Source organism: Magallana gigas, chromosome 4 (assembly GCF_963853765.1).
Source record: "Magallana gigas chromosome 4, xbMagGiga1.1, whole genome shotgun sequence".
Taxonomy (NCBI): domain Eukaryota; kingdom Metazoa; phylum Mollusca; class Bivalvia; order Ostreida; family Ostreidae; genus Magallana; species Magallana gigas.
In genome coordinates, this window is record NC_088856.1 from 49,440,113 (window position 1) to 49,449,438 (window position 9,326).

A 9,326-nucleotide genomic window follows, 5' to 3' on the forward strand; every position below is an offset into this window, starting at 1 on the left:
TTGGTTGTCAAGCGCATGTGCCGAATAATGTCACATTGACATTCATCAGTAAATTAGTGATTTCAAAATATTGATGATGGCAGTTAGATTACAAAACAAATGAAATATGTTCGGCCTCAACATCATTTTCCCCTTTTACATATCGAAAATCTTAATATGCTTTATTTTCATAAAATCTTGCTTTTGTATTGTTTAGGAATGCCATGTTCAATGCAAATGAATTGCGTTCTAATGAATGTGTATCCGGGACTATAACTTTATGGAGGGTAATCGCGTCCAAAAATCCAGACATATATACTTGTAAATCCGAATATGCAATCGTGTTGATGTGTGAGCCTGAGTATGAATATGTGTTATTCTGATCGTGTAACCTAGAAAATTCGGGCATAAACACGTGTAAGATTTGACCCAGTTCCTTCGCATGATGCACATTTTGCAAATTTATTGTTTACATTAGTTGATTAAACCTTCAACTTTGCACACTTTCAATCCGTAGTTTCTGCATTTGTACCTTCAGGCTCGGCAATAGCACATCTGACATGATACAAATTGACAAATGTAAAGTCTACAAGTTGGTCGACTTTTGACATGACCTTATATGGCAACTGTCTTGCTGCAGGAAAAAGCATGCCGTAATCGCCGGAATGGACGAACAATAAACATAATATTCAGCTAAACTGTTGCAATAAACTTTTAAAGGGGCATGGTCACGATTTTGGTCAAAAATTATTTTCCCGATTTTAATGTTAGAAATGCTTCAGTAAGGCATTTTTAATAGGCAACCAAAATCTGAGTGTGATTTGATGATTTTTAAGCGAGTTACAGAGCTTACAATTCTTTGCTATGTAAACAAAGCTTTTGTTTAAATTTTGAATAATGAAGTGAAAATTCCAGTTTTAAACCTCAAATGAATGTGTTAATCGTAAGTAACTGTTTATTTATGCTTAAAATGAATAAAAAGATAGACAAGTCAGCTTGAAAAAGATTTTCTACCGGTATATTGAACCTAAGTAAACAAAAACAGGGAACGAACCTTGTTTACATGACAAAGAACTGTGAGCCCTGTATCTTGCTTATAACTCTAAGAATGACTCTCAAATTTCATTTGATCATTAAAAATGCATTCCTTAAGCATTGTAAATACTAAAAACAGAAAAAATAGAATTTGACCCACCTTTTTTTATCGAAAATGCCAGTATTATTTTTAGAAAAAAATTTGAGGTATGATTGAAACTGGACCAAACAGGAAGAGGTTTGCAAATGTGACGAATGCGCTAATTTCCGTAATATAATTCTCATGGTATTATAAAAAGAAATGCCTTATACCTTATTTCTCTAAAAAAGAATTGACATGTAATTTAAACTATTATATAAGTAGATGCGTACTCTTTTCTAGAAATGAGACGGATCAAGAATTTTCCTAAGGGGGTAAATATATTTTGAGCGGCATGGGGTTTTAAGACTGCCGTGAGGTCCCATGTTGCTTCTGAATTCTAAGAATTTTGAGAGAAGATTTTTAACCGGGTTTCCGATTACTGTGAAATCATTAGATTTCGTGGTGGCTCAGTTTTCGTGGTATTCGTGGGTACTTCTCACCCACGAATTAATATTAATAAATTAATTAGGACTGTAAAGTCACATTTCCTTTAAAATTTGTAAGTATCAGAGAATACACAAAATTACGTCCCCATCAACTTGTAAAATTGAAGAAATCCAAGAAAATTGGCCCCCACGAATTTTAATGATTTTACAGTAATGAAATAGTAAAAATTGCGGGCGGGCGAGTGGCTGTCAAAAAGGTACCCTTATTGTACCGATAACTTCTCACACAGTTTTTAAGATAGGAAGTTGTTCTTTTGCAGATCAATTATACATATATCAGAGGTATGCAAATTGCTAGGATTTTGATTTCTTCTAATTTCTGAAAAAATATCAGCTGTTGAACTTAGTCATTTTTCGGCAAAAACATTGATTATAGAGTACCCCATTTCTTTCGATAGGTAGTATTTATCAATTCAGGGTTGACAAATGGATTATGGATACTGTTCACACAAAAGAAAACCCGGTTTGTTGTCACGTTTTCGCGGATAAATTTACGTTACTTTACATGTATTTATTCTTTTTTTGTTGTTGTAAGTAAAAAATAAATGATAAAACCATCTTCAATAATAATAAAAAACAAGAGCATATTTTTGTGCGCCGTAAATTGAAGTTTTTACTATGGGAGGCACTGTAGCTCCACGGTCGTCCATCCGAATTTTTTCAGACCGGGAGCTACAGACCTGTAGCTAGTTCACAAGTGGCTTTAAAGCTGTATTATAATAGCTCTCCAGAAGTTTTTTATCAACTAACTTCACAAAGTGAGTCCGTATTGAACCGACATTCAGGACGTCGTACTCATATCCCGTAATAATTGCTTGATATAAAAAAATGCCAATTTTTACCTGTATGATAGGCTTTTCCCTTATATATTGCCGACAATGCAAAGACACATTTCTTAAAAATAATTGATATAAACATTTAAATTTCACAACAGTAAACCTTATCTTTGGAAAGGTATTTTTTAAAGAGGGTGTCGCTTCTTATGTCTCATATTAATCACAATCTCAAAACCAATGTCTTTAAATAGTTTGTTTTTCCTATCGATACTTTTCAACTCAGCTGGCCGACCCTGTGTACTTTTTCGCGGGGTGTGTGTGTGTGTGGGGGGGGGGGAGGGTTCTTGTCACAACTTTATGGTAGCGATAAGGATGCTTTTGAAGATATTTTCTTAATTCAGCCGAGGCCTATACTTTAACAATCTGTACAACATGTACTCTAATAACAGTGGCGTCGGAAGCAAATTGAAAGGGGGGGGGGCTAAAATAATATCAGAAATCCTGACAAGAAATTGGTATACCTATAAATCCAATCTTACATGCTCATTTTCCCCCAAATCATGAAATTCCTAATCCGTTGGGGTGGGGTTGGGGTGTGCTAGTATACCTACTATGACTCGAATTTTCAATATCACTATTAATATTTTATTCTTTTTAAGGTCTTTTTAGGAACAATTTTGTTTGTTGCGAGAAAATAGCGGGGGGGGGGGGGGTGTACCCTCCCTGATGCTATGTTGCTAATGGTTAAGTCTAACTTGGGAAAAAAAGTGGGGGGGGGGAAGGGCTAAGCCCCCCATAGCCCTCCCCCTGGCTCCGACGCCTATGTATAAAAATGTGTATATTTAAACAATAAAATGCTTTCTTTTGTGATTCATTCGGGGTATGAAGGTAGCGACATTGCAGAAAAAATACATAACCCGCATAAGCGGGTTATATAAATTTTTTCTGCAATGATCGCTCCCTTCATTACCCGAATGAATCATCAAAGAACGCATTTTATTGTTAATATTAACATCTTTCTTTTAGCCAATTGATAAATTAATTATGAAAAGTAAGTAAAATGTTAATGTACGTAAGTGTAAGTACGTTAACTAAAAGAAACAGCCAAATCGTCTCCTGTGAGACTTTGAGTCTGACATCGTGATGATTATTTCGTGCAATCTGTGATTTTTCCTAGGTAGTTGTAGGTCTCGACCAATCGATAAACTGGGCGTGTCAAGTTTGGTCCTGTCACTTTCTTGTCAGTTTCAGCCGCTGTAAATTTTGACCAATCAATAAACGGGGAGTGTAGATTTCAATCTGGCTGTTTCTATAGAGCTATGAATTAACTATAAGTTTCCTTAAGAAATAGAGGGAATAATACTTGGTGGATGTAAATATTTTTCTCTTTGTACACGTGTATTCAAACAAAGTCATTAATTGTATTTTTTTCAGTTCTAAGAAGATATCTGAAGCCGATCGAATTCTTCACTCGCATCTTTTATACATTCATTTGATAAAATGTACAACCAATCTCATAATTTAATTTTCCAAAAAATAATACTTTCTTTGAAATGGCATGGTTACGGCATGCCTTTATCTGCAGCTAGCCTTTTCTATTAGTGACGTCACTGTTTCCATATAAGGTCATGTTAATATTCGACAAACTTGTAGACTTTACATTTGTCAATTTGTAACATGTCAGCCGTGTTATTTCAGAAAGCGGAAATACAAATGCAGAGATTAAAGATGGAAAGTGTGTATTTTAGTAGCAGGTTATATGAAAATAAAAATCAGCATTTTACCGCTGCAATTAAGCATCTATAGGGAAAATTAGATTGAATGCCAGTGGGGTCAATTCTAAAGTGTTTATCTCTGAGTTTTTTTTAGGTTATAAGATATATAAATTACACTCATTCATACTCGGGCTCACACATCAACAAGATTGCATATTCGGATTTACGAGTTTACATGTCTGGATTTTTTTAACACGATTACCCTCCATAGAACTTACGGCTTCTGAAACCGAATTTCTAGCAGTTAGCGACAATACCACTAGCCACACGGCCATCTGGGCAAGAAAAAACTTGATTTCAGAGGTCGTGAGTTCAAGCCCCGGTTGGGTGAGTTTTAAAATGGTGAATTTTCGTTCGCTTTATGCAGATCTTAATCCTTGACTTTGGGAAGGTTTATGCCAATTTGAGAGTTCTTGCAATCTATGTACGTATACATACAAGTGGTTTGAATAAGTATGTACAGCCACTTAAATGACACATAAGCCTTTGGATGCAAAATATGATGTTTCACAATGTTTTTACCTACACTCTTCGATAAAGAAGCAAATGTCTGATTTCCCTAATTTTATGAGTTTGTTGACATGAATTTAAAACATTTAATTTGAAAACTGTACATATTAATATGCAAGATTTAAACTTATAAAACTTCGTAATTGTATAAAATTTACAAGTTACTTTGTAAAAATTTTAGAAAACTCTTTAAAACTATATAACTTATTAATTTGAAAAGTTAATTTACACATCAGTCTGTAAAGTATACATCTTAAAAGGCAAATGTATAAATCTTTTACATGCGTAAATACCAGAACAACAAGAAAAGTAAATTGACTATATGTAACAATTATATATTTAATAATTCATACATCAAAACTGTATGATGTACCTTTAGTACGCGGCTGTTTTGCATTTATTTTCGAAGTTTATTTTTTGTTTTTTCGGTTTTTTTTTATTCTTTGCTTTTTGATTTTTTAAAAGAAATATTTGTTTTTAATTCATTACACCAAAATCTGCGCAAAAAATGTTTACATTTAGTGTGTGTTTTAACTATTAATACTTCCGAATGACTTTGCACTGTTTAACTTTAACCCTGAAACAATTGTGATTCTCATCAAAAAATTAGTCAATTGTTTAATCTCTTTTTATAAATGATCAACGTTTTAAATTTGTCCTTTGATAGTGAGGCAACAATGAAAAAAGGACATGTACGCATATTGTATGTTCTTGATTGCAAGGATTATATTTCTTCATGATAAAGAAACAAAACCGTAACTATTCCGTCTCTGTAATGCTATATTATATAAATAGTGCCTATTTGGCGTCGGTTGACAATAGTTTACTCGGGGTGTCAATTTTAACAGTTACCCTCCCAAACAGGCAATATGTATTTTATTATACTGAATGTCTTAATTTTTAAGAAAATTTTACTGCTTTTATAAAGAAATTAATAATTTACGAGCATGTAACAATTTGTTGTGTTACCCGTTGACAAGTATGTTGCTAACGCTAAGGGTAATAGAACAGATTACCAACTGCGTCTAATCCAATCAGATTTCAGTATTTAACATGAAAGTATAATTAAAAGTATGTTCGTTGAAGAGAATGATTTCTAATACAGATATTATTAAAACAACAAATGAATACAAATAAAAAAAATTTAAGTGCATATCACTTATTATTTTAAAGAAAAATACAGAATTTTAGCAACGATTGTGTTTCCTCAAACCCACGGGTGATGATGGAGAGAATCGATGTGAATCACACGTGGGTCATCGTCGATGCAGTATGTTTTGCGCATGTTCAACCTCATAACAATACAACATAAAGGAACGTTCTTTTTCACATGTTACAGCATACATTAATGTGAAATGAACGTATGATTTTAATAGAAATCTAAAATTTGTATCAATAATACGTATATATGATTCATGTAAGATTATTCATATAAGCTTTTGGGTACATATGACACGTACAAATAAAAAAAATGCTGCATTATCATGTTATATATGGTAGATTTAAAAAAAAAAAGGTTACACAAACATCGATTCCTTTATGATTTCAAAAATGTAATACTATTGTTATTTCTTTTCAAACTTTGTCAAAAATTATCAAGTATATCACAAACAATTTCCATTTATAATTGTTTAACGTCACTTTTAAGTTGATCAGTTTAGTCTAGGGTCTCCTCAGCTTCATTTTTGACGCCTTCAGCGAGTAGCTCATTCCTCTAAAGGTTTGCCAGTTGATTCCTTTAAACTTGCTGTTATTGTCATATTCACCATTTAAGCTGCTAAAAGTACATTTCCCATACCACCAACCCCCTCTCCCTTGTGCAGCACAGTTTGATTTTGCTCGGTCGTTGTCTTTATCAGTTGTACTAAACATCTCACCATCAGCCTTATCATCTCCAACAGCCGATGACATACTGTCACCTACAAATTGAATGGTACTTATACATTTCTATCTTTTCGAAACAAAAATTACGTGTTTACATAAATATGAGTATGCATGTACATACATGAATATAACAAAATATACATTCGTGACAAAACAGTTTAAAAATTAAACGAAGATCTATTAAAATACGTTTGTCGCATAATCAAACTTGATATGGTCAATTTCATAAATCCTGTAAAGCGTTATATTTTGCTTGAAGTTTGGGACGCTAATATATTATAATTTAGAGTTTTTTTAAATTTGGTAGTAAAGACTATTTTACTTCTGGGTTTTAAGGTTTCTGGTTACAATAAAAACTCCAGATATAAAAATTGGGATAGGTCAACTATATACATTTTATTATTCATTAATGCGCCAATGTCATCGATTGCTCCCATGTTGTGTCGATTTTCACTGTTCTCTTTGTGTATATACAGTGTATTTTAGACTTCAACCTGCAAGTATTGTCTTGAAAAAAATCTTGGTTACTGTCGCATTTGTAAATGTAAATAGAAATCCTAACATAAAAGTTTTTATCATATCGTACCCGCAGTTCCGGAATATCCTGAAACGGTCAGTCTATAGTGATCATTCCCATCAGAGTCAGTCGATGGATATATTCAGTTCCTATCAATGTTACATGCAAAAGAAAGGCATCGGAGTATAGAGAAATGATAAACTGCGACTTCACAATTAACGTTGCAATAGTATTTCACTGTGTGGGTACTTTACATATGTGTACTCTTAAAAGATGGTTAGAATTAATCATGTGCGGTATGATGGCTCACCTATCCAGTACTCTGTTAGCACAAATCCAAATCCATTTGTGTATTCTGGCCAAGTTCTGCCGAAGTCAACAGATCCATTATGTCTATTCTGAATAACCTGTGTTTTATATAATTATGCTAGATAACGTATTTTTTTATTAAAACTACTGTTGCAAAAAAGTTCGATTACGGTTGGACTGAAATTCCAGACAAGCGGCTGTTTAAAGGGGCATGGTCTCGATTTTGGTTAAATTTTCTTTTTCTGTTTTTATTATTTACAATGCTTTAGGAATGCATACTTTTTTTAATGTATAATTATCAAATGAAATTTGAGAGTCATTCTTAGAGTTATAAGCAAGATACAGAGCTTGCAATTCTTTGTCGTGGAAACAAGGCTCGTGCCCTGTTTTTGTTTATATATGTTAAATATACCAGTAAAAAATCTTTTTCAAGCTGAGTTGTCTATCTTCTTTTTCATTTTAAGCATAAACAAACTGTTTCTGACGTTTAACACAGCTATTTTAGGGCTAAAACGGGTATTTTTACTTCTACATTCAATATGTAAACAAAAGCTTTGTTTACATAGCATAGAATAGTAAGCTCTGTAACTCGCTTATAACTCAACGAATGACACTCAAGTTTTGGTTGCGTATTGAAAATGCCTTACAGAAGCATTGTTATCGTTAAAATCGGAAAAATAATTTTTGATTAAAATCGTGACCATGCCCATTTAAATGGCGGCGTTTATATGTACATGTTGGTAAATCGTTTAACTTTCAACTTAAATGTGCATAAGTAAACAATAAAAATCACATATGACAAAAAATAACAATATTTCCCCTTTAAATAAGACTTTATACAGTAATACCACTTGGTAAGCTTTACCGATTTCTTATAAAAATAACCATGTAGTAATCATCATGGCTGTATTATTGTATCATTGAAAGTATCTTACCGTCCAGGTTTGATTCGATTCAAATTCACATAAAACAAACACAAGCTTCCCGTTAATGTTCAAACCATATCCTCCAGATATTGACTTATATTGTCTGACACAATCACAGTCTGAACAGTCGTCTAAAATTGTCATTTTTGTGAGAGAGAAAAAGAAATCATGTGAAAACGATCCAGCGCACAGGGAACAATTAAAACATGAAAACAGTTTGAGAAATATAACTGTTGTGTTATTTTCAATTTCGAATATTAGGTGCACGATATATCTTACCAAATATACACAGACCCTGTCTCCTATCTGGAAAGGCGTCGTCCCCACAAGAAAAGTCCTGCACAAGTAAATTTCAACGAAATTGGTTACATCAATTTTTGTGAACATTAAAGTCAACTAAACATTTCTGCTTTGACATAACCAATATCTTACCATTGCATATTGTTTACACGTCCCAATCCTGTTTGTTTGAAACCCTGACTTCATCAGACCGGTTGTTGCCCTACACTCAGAAACACCTGATGCGGAACACAGTTCTAAGGCGTTGCAGCTCAGATCCTCGATACACTGAACGGCACATCGTCCGTATGAAGCGATGAAAGACCGACTGGTTGTGCTAAACAAAGTCTCGTTTCCATTATAGTAAGGTATCTTTTTCCTGTAAGCAAACTTCAAGTCTCTGAAATTTATCCCCGTAGAACAACCTATTAATGATGGCGATAAGACGCCAAAGAAGAAACAGAAATTTATAAGAAAAAGCATAGCGGTCATTTTAATAAGTGAATTTTTGTTTAAAAATTGTAGATAAACACTTTTACGATACAGTATTTTTCTATAAGAAAAAGAATGGTAGGACTCATGCATTCAAACGGGTTTTTATCTCATATTTCAATGTCCGTGATCAATTGAGTTATTATATATACCTATAAAGTAGCAAACAATACTTTCTTAAGGAGCAAACTTTTAATCAATTTGATACAAGGACTTGTACAAATTTTACAGATTTAAACCCCCTGTTTAACAGTGT

At 33.2% G+C, this 9,326-nt stretch overlaps 1 non-coding gene across 2 annotated transcripts; it reads right to left on the reverse strand.

The window, feature by feature from the left end:
• Positions 1 to 7,373: 7,373 nt before the first annotated feature.
• Positions 7,374 to 9,067, reverse strand: LOC117682719 (uncharacterized). 2 transcript variants are annotated; one of them, XR_010712666.1, is made up of 4 exons: positions 8,732 to 9,067; positions 8,579 to 8,636; positions 8,309 to 8,430; positions 7,374 to 7,471 (listed from the first exon to the last, which is right to left on the reverse strand). It is a non-coding gene; the product is annotated as an uncharacterized protein (transcript). The 2 variants fall into 2 exon arrangements; XR_010712665.1 differs by having other exon boundaries at positions 7,395 to 8,430.
• Positions 9,068 to 9,326: the final 259 nt, after the last annotated feature.